Genomic DNA, 12,818 nt, shown 5'->3' on the forward strand with positions numbered 1-12,818 from the left:
GATATGTCGTTGCCAAAGATTTTTCCCCAGTCTGTGGATTCTCTTTTTACTCTCTTGGTGAAGTCTTTTGATGCACACAAGTTTTTTATTTTTAGTATGTCCCACTCATCTATTTTGTCTATTTTTATTTGTGTACTTTTCAAAATGTGTGGCAGCCTGTCTATGACCTGAATTAGTGCCCTCACGTTTGTTCCTATTTTTTCATTGATGATCTTCATAATTTTGGGATTCACATTTAGATCTTTGATCTATGATGAATTCATTTTTGTGTATGGTGTGAGGTAAAGGTAGTGTTTTAGTCTTTTACATATCGCTTTCCAGTTCTGCCAGCACCACTTATTAAACAGATTGTCTCTTTTCCATGCAATGTGCCTAGGCATTTTGTCGAAGATCATTTGGTGGTTGGGTTGATATCTAGATTCTCGATTCTGTTCTGTTGATCAATGTCTCTTTCATTGTACCAGTACCAGGCTGTTTTTACCACTGTAGCTGTGTAGTAAAGTTTGAAATCGGGGAGTGAGAGACCTCCAACCTTGTTCTTCCTTTTCAGCAGTGCTTTGCTTATCCTTGGTCTCTTTCCTTTCCATATAAAATTAGTAACTGTCCTTTCCATCTCTTTAAAGAATGTTGTTGGAATCTGGATTGGGATTGTATTGTATGTGTAGATTGCTCTGGGTAGTATTGACATTTTCACAATGTTGAGTCTTCCTATCCTGGAATATGGTACATTCTTCCACTTCTGTAGATCTCTTTTGGTTTCCTGTAGTAGTGTTTTGTAATTTTCTTTGTATAAGTCCTTTGTTTCTCTGGTTATGTTTATTCCTAGGTATTTCATCTTTGGTGTGGCTATTGTAAATGGAATTGTTTTCCTAATGTCTTTTTCATTGTTATTGCTGTTGCTGTAGAGAAATCCAATTGATTTTTGTATGTTAATCTTATACCCTGCCACTTTGCTGAATCTTTTGATGAGGTCTAAGAGTTTTTTTTACTGAGACTTTGGGGTTTTCTATATATAGGATCATATTGTCTGCAAATAAGGAGAGTTGTACTTCCTCTTTGCCAATTTGACTGCCTTTGATTTCTTTATCATGCTGTATAGCTCTTTGTTCTTTTCTTAAACAATACTTTTCTAATCTGAGGTGTCTCTCCTCTCCATAAAAAGTTTGTGATCATTTTTTCCATCTCTATAAAAATCTGGTATGGGATTGTATTACATATGTAGATTGCTTTGGGTAGTATTGACCTTTTCACACTGTTAAGTGTTCCTATTTGGGCGCATGATATATTCTTCCATTTTTGTAAATTTCGTTCGGTTTCTTGTAGTAGTATTTTGTAGGTTTCTTTAAATAGGTCTTTTGTTTCTCTAGTTAGATTTATTCCTAATTATTTCCTCTTTTGGGTGACTATTATAAAGGATATTGCTTTCTTAATTTCCTTTTCATTGCTGTCTTTATTATAGAGGGATCCAATGGTTTGTTTGTTGTTGTTTTTTTTAAAGATTTTACTGTGAATTGAGTGATAGAGTATATGAGAGAACATTAGTTTTGCACTCATTCTATCATATTTTGTTTCACTGCAATGATTACAACCCCTTCATGCATCATCATTTAAAAGTATTTGCGTTTATTCCCTCTGTTGTTATTTGATGTATACAAAAACACTCAGGAATATATAATCATTTAAACAACCAAAGGGCAAATTCTGCAAGTCAGCCTCCTGCACACAGCCTTTCTCTTTCCATGAGTATAGAGTCCTCAGCAGTTCTATCTCTCCATTTCATCACCTCTGCCTACATCTCTGGTGTTGCTCCTTCTCTGGTTAGGGTCCCATGTTACGTTCATGCTCTTCTTTTTTGATGGTCCTAGGGTTCTCTGTTCCTGAAATGTAAGATTAACTACCCCCCTTTTATGTTACACAACTTCTACCTTTACAGTTGTGACCATCGCAATTAGTCATGTTAACAATTACTCACTACTGAATCAAAAGAGCCCCATCCCCATCTCCTTTCACCAGACCTATCTAGACAACATGGGAACTATTCAGTAGGGATTCTACTTTTCCCCTCACACTCTGAAACTAAACTCCCTCTTGAAAATTTGTAAGCCAGCCACTTTGTTGTGCCTTTATAGACGCCCCCCATTTAAGTAGCCAATGTTTAATTTGTTCAGCCCTATCAACCCTGTATACCAAGCGGACAGGCTTGATCCTTGATGTGAAGACTTTTTCCTCTTGGTTGGTATTTTGAGCTACTACGTTCATAATTATAGGTCATGTTCATCAAATTGCAGCAAGTTAAATTTGTTTCCTTTATTAAATTTATTGTCCTCTAGTCAAACTCCGGTCATCAAGTCACACAAGCTAGGTCAAATGGGTACTATCTGCAAGTTTGGCATTCTTGTGCATCTCCCCTCACTTCACAAAGCTGGATGCTTAACTCTCAGCTCTAGCCCTCGGTGGTTAGGTCAGTGTCCATGGGCTAGGAGTTTCCAAGTCTCCCCAAACTTTGGACCAACCAGGCCTTCCTTTTCTCTCTCTCATCTCAAGGTCGACAAGAGTTTTTGGAACATGGTCGAACTCAGCCCATATCTTCATTACTGCCTTTCCCCCACTTCCACTCACATGTAGACTAAAGTGGTCACCAGTGAGCTTATATGACTGCTCATGTGTTCGCTTTGAGTTTCAGTCTCCAAGGGAGGTTTGTCTTGAAGGAACTTGATTGCTTGCCTTGATGGCTCCTTGGGGAATAGCTTGCTTGTTCTTGTAATAGCTAAATAGACTGCCATTTTAGTTTTTGTTTTTTCCTGCTGGTCTTTCTTTCAGGAAGTATCTTCTGTTCCTCTAGCCACTGTGGGCTGGCCTGTCCTTTGAAGTGGGAATGTCCCACCTCAGGAGGTCCTAGATGGGACTCAGGCTTCCACCTAAGGTCCTATACACTACAAAGGCTCCTCTAGAAGCCCATTGCACTGGACAAGTTGTAGAAGCTCTTTTAGACATTCCAATGAGTTATAAGCTGAAGATGGGCTTACAACCTTTCTATAGTCATGCTTCCCAATATTCCTTTTGATCCCACTCAAGTATCTATTTTACAATAGTAGGTGAGGGAAACCATTATCCATAAGACAGTCAAACATCTTAACATTATTTCCTCTATTTTACCCACTCAGATTATGCCCCAGTCCCTCTATCACACAGTCCTGTTGTTCCAAGGTTCAGCATACATCACTATTTACCTCTGTCCCATTTAGCCCATGCAAACCTACCTAAATGTTCCCCTATCTACCTTGTTCTTCCATCCCCTTACTCCTCCTTGTATATTGCCCTCCCCAACACTGGAAATATGATGTGTTTATCCCCTAACCTGTGTTCTACCCTCCCTCCCTTCCAACCCTGGTAATCAATAAAGAATTATTATTATTTTTAAATAATAAAGTAGAAACCAGGTGAGACATAGCACTCTGATGGAGATACTGTGACTCAGACCTAGATTCAGCACGTTTATTATATACACATCTGAAAGGAGGTGTTGGAGACAGGGAAAAGAAAAACATCTAGTGTTATTGATGCATGCAGTAAGTGGGACTTTATCAGAAGAATGTAGTTGCTAGGGAAACAGAGTTAGGGCAGCTAGATTTTTTTGTTTTGTTTTGTTTTTAAGGTTTTTATTGTGGATTGAGTGAAAGTTTACAGGGCACATCATCAGTTTCACATTCAACAATTCATATAACTTGCTTCATTACATTGACTATAATCCCCTCCATATACCATCAGTTAAAAGTATTTCTCTTTATCCACTTCAGGCCTTTTTTCTAGTTGTAAACAGTTCAGGGCCGGCTGTGGCCATTTGGTTTTAATTGGAAACTGTCTCTTTAAATTTCGAGGAGATCTGTGTGCAAGCGTAGTAGAACCCTCTGAAGGTGGGGCTGGGTTGCCCACTAGCTCAGGCACCCCTATAGTCACCAGAATGGAGGTGTGCAGACAGCAAGGGACCAATGAACAGATACCAAAAGAAAAGAATATCCACACCTTTATCTCAGCGGTTCTGCCAGGCGTCTGTGGCCGCTCCGATCCTTCCCTCACGTGGTCTCATCCAAGATGGTGGCTCCTTGAGCAGCCGAGCATCCCGGACTAGAAAGCAATAGATTTCTTGCTTCTGCCACAAATTCACCCAGCTGTAAGCTTTCACCTTTCAAGCTTCTAAATATTCCTTTATATGTGGTTCAGAGTTCTGGGACCCTCCCCTGAGCCTGCTTGGTCGGGTATTTTGTGTTGTTGTTTGCGGAGCTCACTGCTACACGGCCACCCGATCCGCCATCTTGTATGTTCTCCCGATTATTATTTTTTGTATGAATATATTTACTTAAGATTTTACAATAATGGCCTTATGCAATATTTGTCCTTTTGTGACTAATTTCAATCAGCATAATGTCTTCAAGGTTCATTCGTGTTATGCTGTGTCTTACAGCTGTCTTGTTATTTTTCAAGATAGCATAATATTCCATTGTGTGTATGTACCAAAGTTTGTTTATCCAAACCCATTGATGGGCACTTAGGCCGTCTCTATCTTTTTTCTATTGTGAATAGTGCTGCAACAAACTTTAGTGTGGATATACCTACTCAGGTTCTTGCTTATATTTCTTGTGGATATATACCAAGTAGAGAAATTGCCGGATCATAAGGTACTTCTATTTCCAACTTTCTGAAGAAGTGCCATACTGTTTTCCAGAGTGACTGAACCATTTTACATTCCCGCTAACAATGTAGGAGGGTACCAGTTACTCCACATCTTTGCCAGCATTTATTGTCCTCTGCTTTTTTGAACTTTGTTGTTATTGATGATGTGAGCTGATATCTCATTTTTGTTTTGATTTGTATCTCTCTAATAGTTAATGATCGTGAGCATTTCTTCATATGTTTGTTGGCTGCCTGAATGTCTTTGGTGAAGTGTCTGGTCATGTCCTGTGCCCATTTCTTTAATTGTGCTATTTGTCTTTTACTTATAGTGGTGTTGTAGTTTCCTATAGATTTTAGAAATTAGTACCTTGTCTGATGTGTCGTTGCAAAAGATTATTTTTCCCATTTTGTAGGCTCCCATTTTACTCTTTTGATGAAATCTTTTGATGCACATATGTTTCTAAGTTTTAGTGTGTCCCAATCATTTATTTTGTTTTCTTTTGTTGATGCAATTCTCACAATGTTTGATAGTCTATGTGTGCCCTGTATTAGAGCCCTTTCCTAATTTCCTTTTCAGCGCTGTTATTATTGGTATAGAGGAATCCTACTGATTTTTGTATGTTTATCTTGTACCCTGTCACTTTGCTGAATCTTCCAATGAGTTCTAGTACTTTTTTTGCTGAGTCTTTGGGATTTTCTATGTATAGGATCATATAATCTACAAATAGAGAACTCTTTACTTCTTTGCCAATTTGGAGACCTTTCATCTCCTTTTCTTGTCTTACAGCTCTGGATAAGACTTCCAACACAATGTTGAGTAGGAGTAGTGATAAAGGGCATCCTAGTCTGGTTCCTGTTCACAAGGGAAATGCTTTCAGTTTCTTTCCATTGAGAATGATGTTGGCTGTTGGTATTGTGTATATGCTCTTAATTATGTTGATGAATTTCTCTTCAATTTCAACTTTATTATCAAGCATGGATACTGGATTTAGTCAAGTGCCTCTTCTGCATTAATCGATATAACCAACTGATATAAGAAATGCACACATTCAAAAAGAATTATGAACCAAAATCAACATATTAACACAACATCTCCAACAATCAGAAACAGACCATCAAAATAAACTCCCAGAAATATTTATATGCTGAAATATGTTGATTGTTTTTCTGATATTGAACCATTCTTGCATCCCTGGAATGAATCCAAATTGGTCATGATGGTGTTTTTTAAAATATATTGTTGAATTCTTCTGGCTAGTTTTTTTTTTTTTTTTAACTGTTTTGTTGTGACTTATGTGAAAGTTTACATGGGAGAACATTAGCTTTATATTCATCTTATTGTATATCATTACATTGCCATGATTACAATCCCCTCCATGCAGCATCAACGAACCAAAGAGTACACCTCGCAAGCCTGAACCCTGGTCGTCAACACACAGCCCCTCTCCCTCTCTGGGTCTGGAGTCCCCAGCTGCTCCATCTCTCCATGTCATTGTCTCTGCCTCCATCTCTGGCATTGCTGGTTCTCTCGGTAGGGTCCTGCATTCCACTCTTCTCCCTTGATAGTCCCAGGGGCCTCTGCTTCTGGCCTGCAAAGTCAACCACTCCCTTCCTTTTGCTATAAAATGTTTACCTTTATGTTTCCAACCCTCACAGTCAGTCCTAATTGTAATTATTCATTACTGTACCACATGAGTGCTCTCCCCAACTCCTTTCGTCAGTCCTGCCCAGACAGATTGGATATTACTCAGTGCAGATTCTACCTTCTTCCATGCCCTCTGGATCTCGGCTCCCTCTTGAAAGCTTGTAAGCCAGTTACTTCTGCCTTTGTATCCCCCTCCCCCCATTTGGGGTAGCCAATGTCTAAGTTGCCCTTCCCTGTCTACTCTGTGTATTGAGGGGGATGGGAATGATCCTCGCTGTAAAGACTTTTTCCCTCTTTTGAGCTACTGCGTCCATAGGTGTAGGTCAAGTTCATCAAATTGTATCAGATTACTCTTTTATTCCTCTTCTTTCTTCTTCTAGTTGAGTTCTGATCATCCAGCCTTTGAAGCCAGGTCAAGTGGGTGTTCTTGTGCATACGCCCTCTCTTCTTATTAGCTGAATGCTTCACTCTCCACTCTAGTCCTCTGTGGCTATGTCACTGACTCTGGGCCCAAGACTCCCCAGGTCTTGCCAAACTGCTAGCCAGCCAGGTCTCCACCCGGGTTCACGGGAGTGTATTGAACATGGTTGGATTTAGCTCACAGCTTCATTGCTGTTTTCCCCTTATTGGTGACCAAAGTGGTCACCAGTCAAAGCACATGTCTGTTTGTGTATTCCCATTGAGCCTTAGTCTTGGAAGGGGGTATGCCTTGAGGGGACCTGACCGCTTGCTTTGATGTCTTCTGGGTGAGCAACTTGCTTGTTCCTTGTAGTTGTCAGTCAGACTGCCATTATTGTTTTGTATGGTTCCTGTTGGTCTTTTTTTTTTTTTTTTAAGTATCTTCTTTTCTTCTAGCCACTCCAGGCTGGTCGGCTTGTCCTTTCCAGTGGAAATTTCCCACCTCAGAAGACTCTGGATGGTGTTCAGGATTCCACCTATGTTCTTATGTAATGCAGAGGCTCCACAGGAAGCCTTCTTCACTGGGCACTTTGTAGCCCCATTTTAGGTATTCCAATCAATTATAGGCAGAAGACAGACTTACAAGCTTTCTATGGTGCTATTTCTGGCTATTCTTTTCTCTCACCATCAAGTGTCTATTTTATAATGGTATGCCAGAGAAACCAAGATTAAAAAGACAACCAAGCATCTTGACATTATTTTCCCCTTTTTGCCCATTCCAACCTTGTCTCAGTCACTGTATCCCAGAGCCCTGTTGTTCCAAGATTGAGCATACATCATTATTTACCTCTGTCCCATTTAGCCCATGCAAACCTGCCTGTTTTCCCATCCACCTTGTTCTTCCATTCCCCTTCCCTTTCTTTTGAATTGCCACCCTCCCCAGCACCCAAATTATCCTGTGTCTATTCCCTACCCTGTGCTCCACCTTCCTCTCCTTCCCCTAACCCCAACCCCCACATCCCGGTAACCAGCAAAGAATCCCCACCCCCTTTAGTATGGGTTCTATGCAGTGACTGACTAATTTCACTCAACATAATGTCCTCAAGGTTCATCCATGTTATGTGATAGCTTACAGCTTCCTTGCTGTTCTTCAAGGTAGCATAATATTTCATTGTTTGTATGTACCACAGTTTGTTTATTCATTCTTCAGTTGATGGGCACATAGGCTCTCTGCATCTTTATGCTATTGTAAATAGTGCTGCTATGAACATTGGTGTGCACATATCTACTCATGTATGGTTCATATTTCCTGTGGGTAAAATACAAAGTAGAGGAATTGCTGGATCATAATGTATTTCTATTTCGAACCTTCTGAGGAAGCACCATATTGCTTTCTAGAGTTTTTGGACCATTTTGCAATCCCACCAGCAATGCAGAAGTGTCCCAGTCTCTCCACATCTTCGCCAGCATTTATTATCCTCTACTTTTGTGATCTTTGCTGTTATTGCTGGTGTGAGATGATATCTCATTTTTGTTTTGATTTGCATCTCTCTAATGGCTAGTGATCATGAACATTTCTTCATATGTTAATGTTGGTGCCTGGATCTCCTCCTTGGTGAAGTATCTGTTCATGTCGTGTGCCCAGTTTTTAATTGGGTTATTTGTCTTTTTCTTGTAGAGGTGTTGTAGTTTCCTATATATTTTAGAAATGAGTCTCTTGTCTGATGTGTCGTTACAAAAGATTTTCTCCCATTCTGTGGGTTCCCTTTTTACTTTTCTGGTGAAGTCTTTTGATGCACATAAGTTTTTAGTTTTCAGTATGTCCCAATCATCTCTTTTGTCTATTTTTGTTTGTATAGTTTTCAAAATCTTTGGCAGTCTGTGTATTCCCTGAATTAGATCCCTCACATTTTTCCCTATTTTTTCTTGGATGTCCTTAATAATTCTGGGATTCACATTTAGGTCTTTAATCCATGCTGAGTTGGTTTTTGTATAAGGTGTGAGGTTGTTGTTGTTAAGGGCCATCGAGTCGGTTCCGACCCATAGCGACCCTGAACAGGGTTTCCAAGGCTGTAAATCTTTATGGAAGCAGAAAGTCTCATCTTTCTCCCGCGGAGCAGCTGGTAAGGTGTGAGGTAAAGGTCTTGTTTCAGTCTTTTTCATATCACTTTCCAATTCTGCCAGGAATTTTCTGTTGAAAAGACTATCACATCCCCATGCAATATATTTAGGTACTTTGTTGAAAATCAGTTGGCTGTATGTAGATGGGTTAATTTCTGGATTCTCAATTCTGTTCCATTGATCTATGTATCTTTCATTGTACCAGTACAAAACCGTTTGACCACTGCAGCCATGTAATACATTTTTAATTCGGGAATTGTGAAGTTTCCAACTTTATTCTTAAGCAGTGCTTTGCTATCGTGGATCTCTTTCCTTTCCATATAGAGTTTGTAATTGTTTTTTCCATCTCTTTGAAGAATGCTGCTGGAATCTGGATTGGGATTGCATTATATGTGTAAGTTGCTTTAGGCAGTATTGACATTTTCACAATGTTAAGTCTTCCTACACAGAAGCATGGTACAATGTTCCATTTTCGTAGGTCTCTTTTGATTTCTTGTAGTAGTGTTTTGTAATTTTCTTTGTATAGGTCCTTTGCTTCTCTGGTTACATTTATTCCTAGATATTTCATCCTGTAGGCGGCTATTGTAATTGGTATTGTATCCTTTTCAGCGCTCTCATTATTGGTATAGACGAATCCAACTGACTTTTGTATATTGATCTTATATCCTGCCATTTTCTTGATCTTCCAATGAGGTCTAGTACCTTTTTTACTGAGTCTTTGGGGTTTTCTACGTATAGGATCATATCGTTTGCAAATAGAGTTTTACTTCCTCTTTGTCAATTTGGATGCCTTTAATTTCCCCATCTTGCCTTAGAGCTCTTGCTAAGACTTTCAGCACAATATTGAATAGGAGTGGTGACAAAGGGTATCCTTGTCTGGTTCCTGTTCGCAGAGGGAAGGTTTTCAGTTTCTCTCCATTGAGAATAATTTATGCTGTTATTTTTATATATATGCTCTTGATTATGTTGAGGAATTTCCCTTCAATTCCTACTTTGTTGACTGTTTTTATCAGGAATAAACATTGGATTTTGTCAAATGCCTTTTCTGCATCAATCGATATGATCCTGTGGTTCTTTTCTTTTTTCTTATTTATACGGTGGATTACGTTGATTATTTTTCTAATGTTGAACCATCCTTGCATCCCTGATATGAATCCTACTTGATCTTGATGTGCTGCTGGATTATGTTGGCTAGTATCTTGTTGAGAAATTTTACATCTATATTCATGAGGGATATTGGTCTATAATTTTCTTTTTAGTGATGTCCTTCCCTGGTTTTGGTATGAGTGTTATGCTTGCTTCATAAAATGTATTAGTAAGTTTTCCATCTTCTTCTATATTCTGGAATAATTTGAGTAGAACTGGTGACAGGTCTTCCCTGTATGTTTGGTAGAACTCACCAATGAAGCCATCTGGACCTGGACTTCTTTTGGTTGGGAGTTTTTGATGACTTGATCAATTTTTTCTTTTGTTATGGGTTTGTTCAGGTTTTCTACTTCACTATGTGTGAGTTTAGGTAGGTCGTGTTTTTCTAAATATGCATCCAAAGGACTTATAAAAATGTATCCATCTCTTCTAAGTTTTCAAATTAGTTGGAGTACAACTTTTAATAGTATTCTGTTATTTTCCTTTTGACTTCCTTTGCTTCCGTTGTGAAATCGCCCATGTGGTTTCTAATGCGTGTTATTTGTGTCTTCTCCCTCTTTTCTTTTGTTAGGTTTGCCAATGGTCTGTCAATTTTGTTAATCCTTTCAAAGAACCAGCTTCTTGTCCTGTTGATTGTTTCTATAGTTTTACTGTTTTTTTTATCTCATTTATTTCTGCTCATATCTTTATTTTTCTTCTTTTCTTTTGGTGGCTGTAGGTTCCCTCTGTTGGTCTGTTTCTAATTTTTGTAGATGATATATAATGTGTTAATTTTGGTTCTTTCTTAGTTTTGGATGTGTGCATTTATTGCAATAAATTGTCCTCTCAGCACTACTTTCACCATGTCCCAAATATTTTGGTATGTTGTGGTTTCATTCTCGTTTGTTTCTAGGAAATCTGTGAATTCATGTTTTATTTCTTTTGCTACCCAATTGCTTTTCAGCAGGGTGTTATTCAGTTTCCATGTATTTGATTTATTTCCTTGGTCTTCCTATTGTTGATTTCTAATTTGATATAATTGTGGTCTGAGAAGATGCTTTATAGTATTTTGATATTTGTAAATTTATGGAGGTTTTTTTTGTGGCCTAACACATGTTCTATTCTGGAGAATGTTTCATGTGCAAGGGAAAGAATATGTGTTGTGCAGTTGTTGAGTTGAATACTCTCTACACATCTGTGAGATCCAGTTGGCTGATTGTGTTCTTTAGTTCCTCTGTGTCTTTGTCATGTTTCTTTCTGGTTGTTCTATCCATTTTTAAAAGCAGTGTATTAAAATCATACACTATTATTGTGGATTCATCTATTTCTTTCTTCAAATCTATTAGAATTTGCTTTATATATTTTGGCACTCTCACTCTGAGCATAGATATTTATTATTGTTATATCATGTTGTTCAATTGTCCCTTGAATCATGAGATAATGTCCATCTTTAACTATTATGCTGGGTTTTGCCTTAAAGTTTATTTTATCAGATGTGTAAGATATGTGTGTAAGATGTGTGTGTAAGATGTGTCTCTTGCAGACAGCATATTGAAGGATCTTGTTTTCTTATCCATTCTACCACCCTCTGTGTCTTAACTGGTACATTTAATCCGTTTATATTCAGTGTAATTATCGATAGGTATGGATTAACTGCTGCCATTATGTATATATATTTTTTGTGGTGTTGCTGCTTTCTTTGTTCTGTGTGTCTTCCTGTCCTGAGTTCATGGTTTTTGTGTTCTTTCTTGTGAGTTTCCTTATAGTTTTAATGTTTCATGTTCTTGGATTTTCATTCTCTTGGTATGTTGTGAAGTGTTAATTTTCTTTGAGATTACCTTATATTCTATTAAGTTTTCCATCCATTTAGTGCAATCTATTTCATCCTGTAATCTACCTGACCTCACCATCTGGATCTCTGTTCCTATATGTTTACCTTCTTTCACATTTTAATTGTTTTGATCATAGACTGACCTCCCAGATTTTCTGAGTTTGTTCTTATAGTTTTGTTCTGTTCTCGACTCTTCCATCTATTGATTTAGTTTTGGGAGGTACTACAATGTATGTCAATCTCTAGCTGCCATCTGTTCTTGTTGGTTCTCAGTCCACAGAACTCCCTTTAGGATGTTTACTAGTGCAGAGTTGGCTTTGGCAAAACCCCTTAGCTTCTGTTTATCCTAGAATGTTTTGATTACACCGTCATATTTAATTGATAGCTTTGCTGGACAAAGGATTCTTGGTTGGAAGATTTTTCTTTCAGGGTTTTATATATGTCTCCCCATTGCCTTCTTGCTGCATGGTTTCTGCTGAGAGATCCAAGCTTAATCTGACTTGCTTGCCTTTGTATGTAATGCTTCTCTTTTTCCTAGCTGCTATCAGGATTATGTACTCTTCTTTGAATTTGGAGAGCTTGATTATCATGTCTTGATGATTTTCTTTTGGAGTCTATCCTTCCTTAGGTTCGCTGAGCTTCTTGAATGTTTATCTTTTCACTTTTCAAGGTATTAAAGCAAGTTTCTTTCAGCTGTTCTTCAACTATTTCCTCTGTGGACTTGTGTGATTCTTCCTGTTCTGGAATGCCTATTCCTTTTCATGTTGTCCAACATGAATCTTAGACCTTCTTCAGATTTTTTCATCCTTTTTACTACCTGTTCTTCTATCTTAGCAGTATTGAGAGATTTGTTTTCTAGCTCACTAGTTCTGCCTTCCATTCCTTCTGTTGTCTATTTCTGATATTCTATTATTGATTGTTTGAACCTCTTTCTGTAGGTTTTGAATTGTTTCCAATGCTGTATCTATCTTATTTAATTGTTCCTGTAGCACTTTCCTGACTTCTTCCTTATTTTTCTCAACTCCA

Source organism: Chrysochloris asiatica, unplaced genomic scaffold, assembly GCF_000296735.1.
Source record: "Chrysochloris asiatica unplaced genomic scaffold, ChrAsi1.0 scaffold00315, whole genome shotgun sequence".
NCBI lineage: Eukaryota > Metazoa > Chordata > Mammalia > Afrosoricida > Chrysochloridae > Chrysochloris > Chrysochloris asiatica.